Source organism: Ctenocephalides felis, unplaced genomic scaffold (assembly GCF_003426905.1).
Source record: "Ctenocephalides felis isolate EL2017-DRISC unplaced genomic scaffold, ASM342690v1 CF-g0.4_SCAFFOLD_01886, whole genome shotgun sequence".
In the NCBI taxonomy this organism is placed as follows: Eukaryota; Metazoa; Arthropoda; class Insecta; order Siphonaptera; family Pulicidae; genus Ctenocephalides; species Ctenocephalides felis.
In genome coordinates, this window is record NW_020538040.1 from 169,171,428 (window position 1) to 169,183,608 (window position 12,181).

The following is a 12,181-nucleotide window of genomic DNA, read 5'->3' on the forward strand; positions in this document are numbered from 1 at the left end:
AATGGATAGTGTGTTATTTGTAGACTGTTTGGATTTACATCTCCAACATATATATATATATATATATATATATATATATGTATGTGTATATGTATATGTATATGTATAATTTTCAATTACTAACACTGATTCCCTGATTTTCCCACGGCGTTTATTGTGCCGATTTTAAATAAGATATAAAAGAACTCATTAACAATTTTAACTAATGATATCTAGCAAATAAGACATTTAATTCGTTAATTAACATTTGGGTCAATAAATTTTTAATGATCGTTAAATCAGACTTTTGAATTTATTACACTACTATATTAAATATATGTATAAAATTTGATGATGATATAAAATTTTAATTTACGACTACAAAATATTTTTCCGTATATTTAATAAAACTTTGTGACTTGTTCTTCGGATTTTAAAAAGCGCTAGAGCACTATGTTTTTAATGATTCCGGATGAGTACTATTTACAAAAGTAGCTCCTATAAAATAGTATGTTATGAAAAATAAGCATTTCCGTAATAGGATTTATATAAACTTATAATAGGATTCATTATTATTATGAAGCTTGATAGGATTACATTGAGATGGGGATTATTTGATATTTAATTTCTGTGAAATGATTTCCTACTAAATGAAATGTCGAAGTGCACGTGCGAATAATAAAATATAATGTTAAAAGAGCGTGGTATTCTGAATAGGTAAGTTGAAGTAAATCAAAGGCAACCAGATTCGCAGACAGTGAATTGTGAGTATTACATTCATTCAACACATAAGCTCTATTTAAGACGCTTATATTGCAGGATTTTTCGTGTACAACATGTTCAATACGTATAAAACACTTTGAATGCTACTTTAAGCATTATGTGATATAATAATAATGCATGTGTATTTCATACAAACACGCAGGCATATAGAAAATAATATATATGTAATGCATATATAGGGTAGAGCGCGTTTCTAAGGTCCGTGGGTAAAATGGTCCACCACCATTATCTCAAATATAAGTAAAAAAAATTTTATCTATAGTATTTTAAAGTAGAAGGCAAATGATATATTTAAGCAACCATCTTAATTCTTACGTAGTCGCTATCAGGAGATAAACGGCCATGTATCAATATTTATAATCCAAGTATTTTTTGTTGGTAGTTTTTTTGGTTTTGAGCTTTTTTGTTTAGTTTATGATACTTGAACATAATTTTTAAGTACTCGTTTTTAATTGTTTTATGAGATGTATGGTAGAGCGGGGCTTAAAGGCACCATCGATATTTCAAAAACTAGTAAAGTTAAGAATTTTTTAACAACAATATTTGAAAGTAGAAGAAAAAGATGTATAATCAGCCATCACCTTGATTCTTAAGACGTTGCTATCGGGAGATACCAGGAATGTTTGAAAATCCATAACAAAGTATTTTATTTTGTTGTTCGTTTTTTGGTTGTGGCCACTATTGTTTAGTTTACGAGGCCTTAATATAATTTTCAAGTATACATTATTTAATTGTTTTATAAGATGTATTATTATTTTTAAGTTAGATGCAACTCACAACTCTATAAAAGCTTAAATGTGGGTGAGGTAAAAAAGATCAACTAAACCTTTAACCTGAAAAAGGCGTAAGTAGTAAAAAAAGTAAATAAAAAAGTAAATTAAGTTAAAAAAAAACAATTTAGCAAGAGATAATTTAAATTTATTCCAACTCTGCTGATGAATATTTCTGACGAAATATCAGATCAAGCTTATATACAGTGTGATTTTTGTAAAAAAATGCGTCCATGAAATTTATATTTCGCATTGGTTGAATAATGTAGCTATTGTTATTTTTTAATAGCATAATATCGATCGACAAGTTAACGCAGATCCTGAGTTTTAAATTTAAAATTAAGACATTAAATCTGTTTGCCCCCTGGCTGTCCCTTTCTACCCAGCCTTTGAAGTAAAAAAGGACAGATCACAAATGTTAGAAAAACAGTTAGCTTAGTTAGCTTTTATTTTACATTTATCCTTCAAAATTAAATGTAAGGCACTGGAACTATTTGCCCTCTCGCTTACACTTTTACGCCGCCTATGGGAAAAAAAGGGACAGATGACAAATTTGGGTAAAATAGTAAAAAATCATATCTCTATAATTAGGATTAAACTGAAATTTTTACTGAACATAGTTGTATAGCTCGATGTTCGATAGGCGTTATGGTTTGTCATATAGTTCATTTAGTTTAGGCAGTGTAATTTCTAAAAGTCAAATTGGAATTTTGTGCCCCGTCCTACCCTATGTGTGTGTATGTAATGAATCTGTAATGAGTTTACTCAACCTGTTAACCGGGCGTGTATTGTTTCTATAATTTCATATGTTTATATTTTATTGATAACAAATGAATGAAAAACTATAAAATATACATATATTGATTATTAATATTTTTGAAACAAATACAAGTTTAATAGTCGATTAAAAATGTACTCATACGCACGTAATTTTCGAAGACGCCTTTATGCGTCCTGTCCGATTAACAGATTAAAATACATGCACTTCAACAGAACAAAAAACACAAAAAACAAACAGAAAGTAAAATATAAAAACGGACAATCAGTCGATTTAAACAATAATAATATAAGAAGTGAATAAATTTACTAAACTTACCATTATTTGATGGAATCGCACAGCGTCCAGGTTGAGCGATCGGTTGAGGCCTCGGAGGCAGCGGTGGCCCCCTATCGTCATCCGAAGCCTCGTCGGATCTCCCGCTAGCTTTTCTATAATCGTCGCTATCTGCAACCGAATAGTGCGTCACAGTCTTTTGTTCATTATTACTAGGCGTTGCACTTGGCCTCTGCGAAGGAGCAGGACTTGGACAATTAACTCTCCTAGTTTGCAGATTTTTAACACTTGTCTGCTCCAGCAGAGCTTGCTGATGTTGATGATTCTCATGATGAAGCTGTTGACTTCCGAGCTGTTGCCCAGAACGGTTGAATTCATTTCCGTAACCTTCTTGATAACTTTCGTAACCGTCACCATAACTTGTTCCTATCAGGCGGCGGCAAGGCGAACCCTGCACCGCAGGGCACATGTCCGGACTCGACGACATGACTTCGAAGTAATCGGCGGCGTTATCGACTCATATCGGAGTTTATTTTGTTTAGATATCATACAAGTCAAATATATGTTAATGAGATTATATACACTATAGAAACCGTAGAAGGTCTCATATGAAAATAATACTCTGTTCACTGGGAATTAACACACATCGATTCGCGTACACTATTCAAGATTTGGATCAATAAGTTCTTTGACAACAATCACTATTTTAAAACTTGTATTTATTCTTCTTAACTCCATTTCTGTATCTGTAATGGAATTATGAAACAACTTAGTATTTTGTCAAAATAATGTATATATGTATTGATTTTTTATTATTAGTATTATGATTGATTTATTTCATTATAAGTATTGTTCATATTGTCTTCAGAGTAAAACATCAAATAATGGTGAGAATTTTTATTTTCCCAATTTTTTTGGCATAAAATCTCAAGGTGTGTATGTGCGTGCGGATACAAATTTTCGTCGACGATTTCGAGAACACGGTTCAACCGATTTCAACTATTCAAAAAACATTCAATGATTGATAAGGAGACATGCTGATTAGTTTTTGGCATAGGCAGGTCTAGCCGTTTCGAAGATACGGGGCAAAAAGTGCCACAAACTGTAACTCAGTTTTTAAGAGAACGGAGTGTCCGATTTTAACAATTCAAAAAATATTTTACTTGTATTGACAAGATGAAAAACTGATTAGAATTTTAGTCAGACAGGTATCGCGGTTTCGGAGATCTAATAAAAAAAGTAAAAAAGATGCGATTTGGCGGTCAAAAATGATCATTAGACATATGCACATAAAATTATCAGATATTTTATAGAGATTTTAACAATAAGTATGAATTTTGTTTACATTCCTATGGGTTCCGTACCAATGTTTATCCGTTAGACGGCGACGCGGCGCTTACGCGCTTCGATATTTCGCTTCTATGCACTTAAAGCAGTACGATTGCTTCAAAAAAATGTTCAGAACTTCCAAAATATTTCGAAATGAAAAATTTTTATTTTCAAAAAGTCTTTTTTCCAAAAAAAATGTTTTTTCAAAAATTTATAGTTTCTCAAAAATCTAATTTTTTTAAAGTAAATTTTTTTCAAAAATGTTAATCTCTAAACAAAATAATTTTTGGTACGGGAGGTTCCAGCAATTTGCCTTAAGGCACGATGCCATGCACCCCACTAGTGTTTTTTGTATATCGAAAATAATTCAGATTTTGATTCTGGCTAAAGTTCCAAAGCTCACTTATATACTTCAAATAAGTAATTTTAACTTTGCAATTTCGTTTATATAATTCTTATAAATATGAGACAATGTTACAGTATTTATAATAATCTATTTGAAAACATTTAATATTTCTCGGACATTTTGTTACGGTACGAGAAATTCCAGCAACTTGCCATACACCACTAGTTATTTTATGTATTGCCTTGAAGACTTTGCATATAGTATATGTGTAATATAACAGATAAATACATGTATAAATAACTAACGTAAAGTACAAGCCCGGAAACTTTCGTATCTGCTTAAATATATGCATACCATATACACAAGAGTTCACGAACTCAGTTTAATCCTATTCCAATTTAATAAAAACAGTCACCATATAATTCAACATTGGAATAACTACTTTAGTTGCTTTAGTCAATCTCATTTATATTTGAAATAACTTCATTAGCACTTCGGTCTCAGACAAGATTTCCGTTGCACTAATGATGCATGTAACGATGAAATTAGATAATCGTTCCAACTCAGAAATTTCATAAAGTTCGTACAAAGTTTAAGTTCAAACATTTGAACAAGTGTAATCTGATTCATCATCTCATAACCCGGGATAATTAGGACAAGGATACCAAAAGATTTTAATTGAAGTGATTTTTGTGGGAACAGTACTTTGAACTATTCTGGTGCAGTCCAATTATAACTCGAATCCGGTGATTTACTAAGAACAACGACTCTGGTGTTTCGTATGACGAAATCTTTGGTAGGTAATTGTCCCAGGAGATCAGCGTCACGGTTGCGTTTAGCGCGACCCGACTGTGAGTAATCGTACTTTGTCCGGCGAGAGATTCATCTCGTGTCAAAAGTTCTGCCTGGCAATTAGGATTCGTTATACGAAATACTGGAGTATTTTCTCGGTGTCGAAATTCGTGTTCGACTTCTTATTCGGCACAGTAATAAAGAGCAAAGACATTTATTCAGAGTTAACAATCATGGGAAAAGTTCAGATATAAATAGACACTCGAGAAGTATGGAGGCAATTCGGGTGAAAAAGTGTCCAGTGGCAATGTTGAGATTAATTTAGTAGGCCGTTAATTAGATTCTTATTTTCGGAGTTTCAAAACTTTATTTGTTGAATTCTGAAACTAGACATAGTAATTAAGAGGAAAGCAGATTATTTTAAATATTGTGCATAAGATAATAAATAATGATATTTCGATCAACATCACTAAGCAAATTCTATAGTTTATATATTAATCTTTTTCACAAAATTTATAAATGTAAATCAATTGTACAACACTTTTTGTTTATTTTATATAAAGAGTAAAGATTAGTTAGCATTAATATTTTTCAACAAATAAATTATTACAAAAATGCAGTAAAAATAAGAATAAATAGATTCAAAGTGAATAACTTCATAGCTCTAACAAATCAATGTTCTTACTAACTGCAGCATATTTAATATGATCGCATAAAAAGTTTTTAAGTCATTTTTGTTTTGATTTTCGATTAATGATAGCTAAACCTGACAAACTTAAAAAATATTATAATTTAACTATAAAATGTTGAGTCATATAAACTTTTCAGACCGGCAGATCTTTTGATGCTAAATTAGGTTCTCTACATTCACTACATCAAGCATAATAACTGAAGAAAAATTAGTTAAACCGAGATAAAATTTAATTCAACTCTATAGTAAATATTCAATTTACATTTTTAAACGGGGTAAGACAATAAAATCGTATCCTGGTAAACTGGTCCACCATCATTATCTTAAAAACAAGCAAAGTGCAGAATTTTTTAATGATACTATTTTAAAGTAGAAGGAGAAATACGTGTAACCAATCATCACCTTTATTCTTACAACGTTGCTATCACGGAATAAACAGAAATGTATGAATATTCATACCAAAAGTATTTTTTTCATTTGTAGTTTTTTTGTAAGATGTAAACAATAAGATAAGAAATATTAAATAAAAAAGTACAATAAGTTAGAAAAATCAATTATTCAAAAAAATAATTATTCGATCATTGCTGATGAATATTTCTCTCGAAATACCGGATCAAGGTTATATGCAACGAAATCTGTGTTCCTTGATTTCTTTTGTTTTCACCTTGATTCTGACGGCGTTGCTATAATATTAAAATGAAAATATTTAAAATTTCAAAACAAAAATATTTTCCTTCATTTCCAATTTTTTTTGTGAGCATTGTTGTTTAGTTTACAAAACCTTAATATTATTTTTAAATATACCTTATTTAATTGTTTTATAAGATTTGTTAATTTTAAATTAGATTCAACAGTTTTTTTTATATAACCTCTATAAAATCTTACATGTTGTTGGGGTAAATAGGACCAACTAAAAACCTTTACTATATTGTTTACACCTTTACATTGGCAAAGGTGCAAACAATAAGAAATAGTAAATAAAAAAGTAAATTGAGTTAAAAAAGCAATTTTGCAAGAGATAAGTTAATTTAATGATTATTAGAACTCTGCTGTTGAATCTTTCTCTCGAAATACCAGATCAAGGTTATATACAATGAAATCTTTTAAAAATAATGTTTCCATAAGATTTGTATTTCATATTGGTTCAATAATGTAGCTATTATTTTGTAAAATCCCTTTAAAATTCAATAGAGACATTAAATCTGTTTGCCCCCTGGCTGTCCCTTCTTACCCCGCCCATGGAACAGATGACGAATTATAGAAAAATTGTAAAAAAGTATATTTCTATAATTAAGAGTTAACTGGGAGTTTTACTGAACATAGTTTGATAGTTTGTTTGATGCTATGTGCTGTGGTGTAGTTCATTTTGATTTAACAGTGTAATTACTGGAATTCAAATTGGACCTTTGTGCCTTGCCCTACATAATAACAGAAAAGTTTTACTTAGTTAAATTGAATTAAAAGTTGTAATTAAATAAAAATAATGTTTTTTCATGCGAGCGTGGAAATGGAAAAAACACTTTTCATGAATGCTTCTGGCTTATATTTGAAAAAAAAATGTTGATGATTAAACAAAATTTAAAACATCTGTCTTCATATGATACGTTTTCAAAATATAGTACCAAGTATGTTTCGCGTTGATCAGATGTAAGTATTCTTATTGTCAGTTTGTAATATGGAACAGTAATGCATTATGTTAGCATGAAGCAAAAGTTGTAATGAAAAGCAGATGCCGATTCTGCATGCACGGAGTGCAAAGAATTGTATTATAATTTGCATATAAAGTTTGTTTCATTTATTTTGTTCGGACCGACGATCCTTATGAAATATGCGCGCACATCGTTCGCCGTCTATATCCGAACAAATCACGTACTACATTAGGTACTACATTCACTACATGAAATACATCTAGCGTAATAGCTGAAGGAAAATTAGTTCAACCGATAGAAAATTTATTTTTATACTTTTTTAAATTTACCTATACTTGCAAGAATAGATTTAAATCAAACACCGTTCACTGAAGGGCCAGTATTTATTATATAATAAGGTGTTCCACAGAGCAACGGTTACGCGCACTACCTTGTATAGACAAGGTATCGAGTACGACTTATATCAATTTTCACGGGAAAATATAGATCAAAAATATGTTTCCAATAGGAGATAGCCCATTTTCAAGCATCTGAGAGTAAAATGGCAATGAGAAATCTCTCACACTATTCTTTCCTAAATCGAGTTGAAGTTTAACTCAGCTCAAGCACCTGTCCTAGGGTAGTACTACCCATCATTATTTTATTATAATATAATAACTATATAATTTATATTATTAATATAAATTTAAATTTTATTATATTATCACAATTACTCAAAACAGCTTTAGGAAATAAGAATAATAGGCCGTTTCTGCGTCATAACAAACCAATGTTATGGCAAGGCCATGTTATGCTCCAACTTGCATGCATTATGCTACTGAATTATACTGAATATAGCCAAAATGTCATGTATTTGCTGTGCATTCAGGTGTTTTACACATAAACTGCAACTGTCACTTGTATGTTATGAAGCCGGGTCAGAAAGACCCTGTTATCTAAGATCGTTTTTTCGACATTTGTGCGGTTTTTAGGTTAGGTTTTCTATCTGACAACCTAAGAAAAACGCCTGACTGCACAGTAACTATATGGCTTTTGTCAATATTTAGTATGGAAAGTTCTTCATAACATAGCCTTGCCATAACATTGGTCTGTTGTGCGGCACAATTGGCCCATAAGCTTCTAGAAATACTATATTTCCCTAATAGTTTACTTGAAGTTGTTCCATGAAATTTTAGTTTCAGTTTGTAATATTACAACGATGTGTACTTGAACTTATTTTAAACATATTTTTCAAGACTTGCACTAATAGCCGTAACTATTTAATAATTAATATTACAGGCATAATATTATTGATGACAAAAGTCTGATTTTTTATTAACGATTGCAAATTGTTTATTATAAAAATCAATAAATAGATGCCATAGGTCTGTAGATTGATAAACGCAAAAGTTCTGGTTAAAATTGCTGTTTTGGTTAAACATTTTGCTCGCTGTATGTTATTTTTTTATTTCCTTAAAAATAGCAATCAAGATACAATAGAATCTTATAAGTTATTGTTACATGAAAAACAAAAAAATGGTAGAATAGAAGAAAAAATAATAATGTAAAGTTTACTCCACAGAGAAAAGTGTAGTGTTTTATTTAAGGCTGTAGATAAAATAAATTTTATTTTACTTCTAAACTCACTCCAAAGAAATTATTACACAATATTATCTTACGTGCAGATTTACATACGTTTAGTAAATCTAAACTAATAATAAAATTAATTCTAATTACTCTATCAATTTCGACAAAATGATATTCAAAAATGATCAACAAGTTCAAGTTTAAATTGTGAAACATGCAAGTATAGTTTGAAAAGGTTTTGCATGCCATATTCGAAAATATCAAATAACAAATGCTTTCGTATAAACAGCTGGTAAATTTGCAGGAAAATAAAAAAAAAGTATCTGCCTTCACCAGAACTGAACTGAGAAGGTTTTTATATATAACAGCCAAATTTATCAGAAAATAAAAATTGTAAATGATTTTGTGTAATTTTATTTTAAATTTGTTAATTACTATCGAGTTGGTCTATTAACATATATTTAACTAACCATTATTTACTATATATGTGTACTCTTGCAATAAATTTAGTTAAACAATGAGCACTACATTTATTTACAAACAATTTTTTTTAAGCGCTTTATTTCTCTAATAAAGACAACCCGCGCGTTGGCTGTCTGTGATTTTGACAAAACTCGGCATAAAGGTGGATTTTATGTTCAAACTGACCGGGGTAAAATATTAGAGGCCTATGAAAACCAGTTTAATTATGAAAATTAATTAGAACAAAAAAAAACTACAAGCATTAAAGTAATAAATAAAACTAAAAGTCTGCTATCTAATAAAATTAACCTTTTCTTAAACTTTGCAAATACAATATCTTCATAAATTTTCAATTATTGATTGTGTTAAATTAATTTATCAGAAAATAAAATGTAACATATACCCCTCACTATGTGATCTAAGAATACTATTCCGTATTATCTTTACGAAGTGAACTATCGAGCTTGTGTAAAACCGCTAGAATACAAAATAGGCGGAATCATAGCATTTATTGCTAGGCGCCAGAAAGCATTTTGCTGCCTATGGAAATATTATATGTATGCATGGACTTTATGATGTTTATAGAAGAAACGGGAATACGATACAAGTGGTAAAATACTACATCATATTTGTGACTAATACAGAGTGAGGATTATAAAATGTTGTTGCTTTGTGTACCATCGACTTTGCATAGATGAGGGTTGATTGCCCTTGTAAACCCTTTTCTATAAATAATAATGTTACGATGATACCTAGCAGGTAGATTTGGGAGAAATCATTTTAAATTACTTAAGTGCATATTGCGTAGAAATTAACGTAACGTAGCGTAAGCAAAAAGTGCAAAAAAGGCAATTTAGTTTTTGAGAGGACGGAGCATCCGATTTGAATGATTCAAAAAACATTTCACTTGTTTTAACAGAAAGAATAATAATTAAATTTTTGGGAAAACAAGTTCAGAGGTTTCGTAGATCCAATAAAAAAATGTTTGAAAAAAATGGCCTTTGGCGTTCAAAAATGTCGATAGCAATGCGCACATCAAATTATCAGATATTTTATAGAGATTTCAATAATAAGAACAAATTTTGTGTGCGTTTCTAAAGGTCCGTACCAAGATTTATGTTACTTTACGTTATAGTAATAGCAAAAAATATAAAATTAATTTTCTTGCATATCTTTATTTTTGAGATCTCCTGAACATTTCAGTATACCTTAAAACTATTGATGTGTCTGAGTGTGTATGTGCGGATACAATTTTTGTCGACGATTTCGAGAGCACGTTCCAACTGATATGAATAATCAAGAAAACGCTCGATTCCTATTGACAGAGAAACATGCTGGTTAGTTTTTGATAGAGACAGGTGCAGCCGTTTCGAAGTGCAAAAAAAAAACAATTTAGTTTTTGAGAAAACTCAGCATCCGATTTGAATGATTCAAAAAACATTTCACTTGTATTGACGTAAAGAAGAATAATTTATTAAATTTTTGTGAAAGCAGGTCCAGCTGTTTCGGAGATCTAATAAAAAAAGTTTTTAAAAAATGCCCTTTGGCGTTCAAAAATGTCGTTGGCAATATGCATATCAAATTATCAGATATTTTATAGAGATTTCAATAATAAGTACAAATTTTGTATACATATCTATGGGTTCCGTATCATGATACATGATGCTAACCATAAGACTAATAAAATGAAATGAAAATTTTCAAAAAAATCAAAGCTTTGAAAACGTTCGGGAGGCTCCAGCTTTATGATAAAAATGGCAAAACATTAGAGGAATTGGAAATATTAATACATAAATATTAATACTACAATTCAAGATGATTTATGGAATGTTACTTAAAAAAAAAGTAATGATTAAAAATGATTACAAATTTATTTATAAGTAAATTTTCTTTTTAATTAGTTAGTATTAAATATAAGTTTATGTATTTATATTTTAGGATACTTATACATGATTATATAAATTGTATAGAAATATGTATGTATAAACTAATATAAATGAAATAAATACATCTCTAAAAACAAAACAAAAACTTACAAAAAGTCTGAAACTTTTATGAAGTCTATGGTTTTTGAAGGAAATATATTCGTGTTACAAATTTTAGCAATAGCTTTATGAGTTCATCGTGTAGCTTTGAATAACATGTAACATTTAACAACTTAAGTTTATCTGTCAAACCAGACAAAACCTTTGATCTTACAATTTAATCCAATATCGATTTATCATCGTCCATGTGATACCGCACAAACACCGCTGAAGCTGATCTTCGTTGCAACTATTTTTCTCATCACATAGCACATGTGCGTACGCCTACAACTTTGTCAAACATCCAAGATCAAAACATAACACTAAACTGTACTTTTAATTCGAATATAAAGCACAATAATACGTCAAAAATCACTGAAAAACTTTCAATTGTGTCAAATGCACTCACTAAATTAAATCTTTTGAGTCTGGGCTGAGACAGGACCTCGTACGCGTGTGCACGCCGCGTGACTGCGTCCGTACCGCAAGTTCGAGATAGTCGACAAGTTGGTTTGGTTTCAAAGCAGTCTTCCGAGTGGTGGTAACCGAAATTCTTCCTGTTGACGAACGAAAGATACCTGCTACGGGTCTCTCATCCCAAAGAGACTATTGGATAGTTGTGAGAGATCTTAGCCAATGCCGATTGTACGTTCGAGGGACCAGAAGATCAATGTATCTTGTATAGTGAAATCTCTTCTGCTTCTATCTTCGTCGCGCGAACAATACACGCACAGAA

At 30.4% G+C, this 12,181-nt stretch overlaps 1 protein-coding gene across 1 annotated transcript in view; it reads left to right on the top strand.

Moving 5' to 3' along the window:
* Positions 1-12,181, top strand: part of LOC113376990 (patatin-like phospholipase domain-containing protein 2) — an 85,991-nt gene that overhangs the window by 13,644 nt on the left and 60,166 nt on the right. The window lies entirely within an intron of this gene.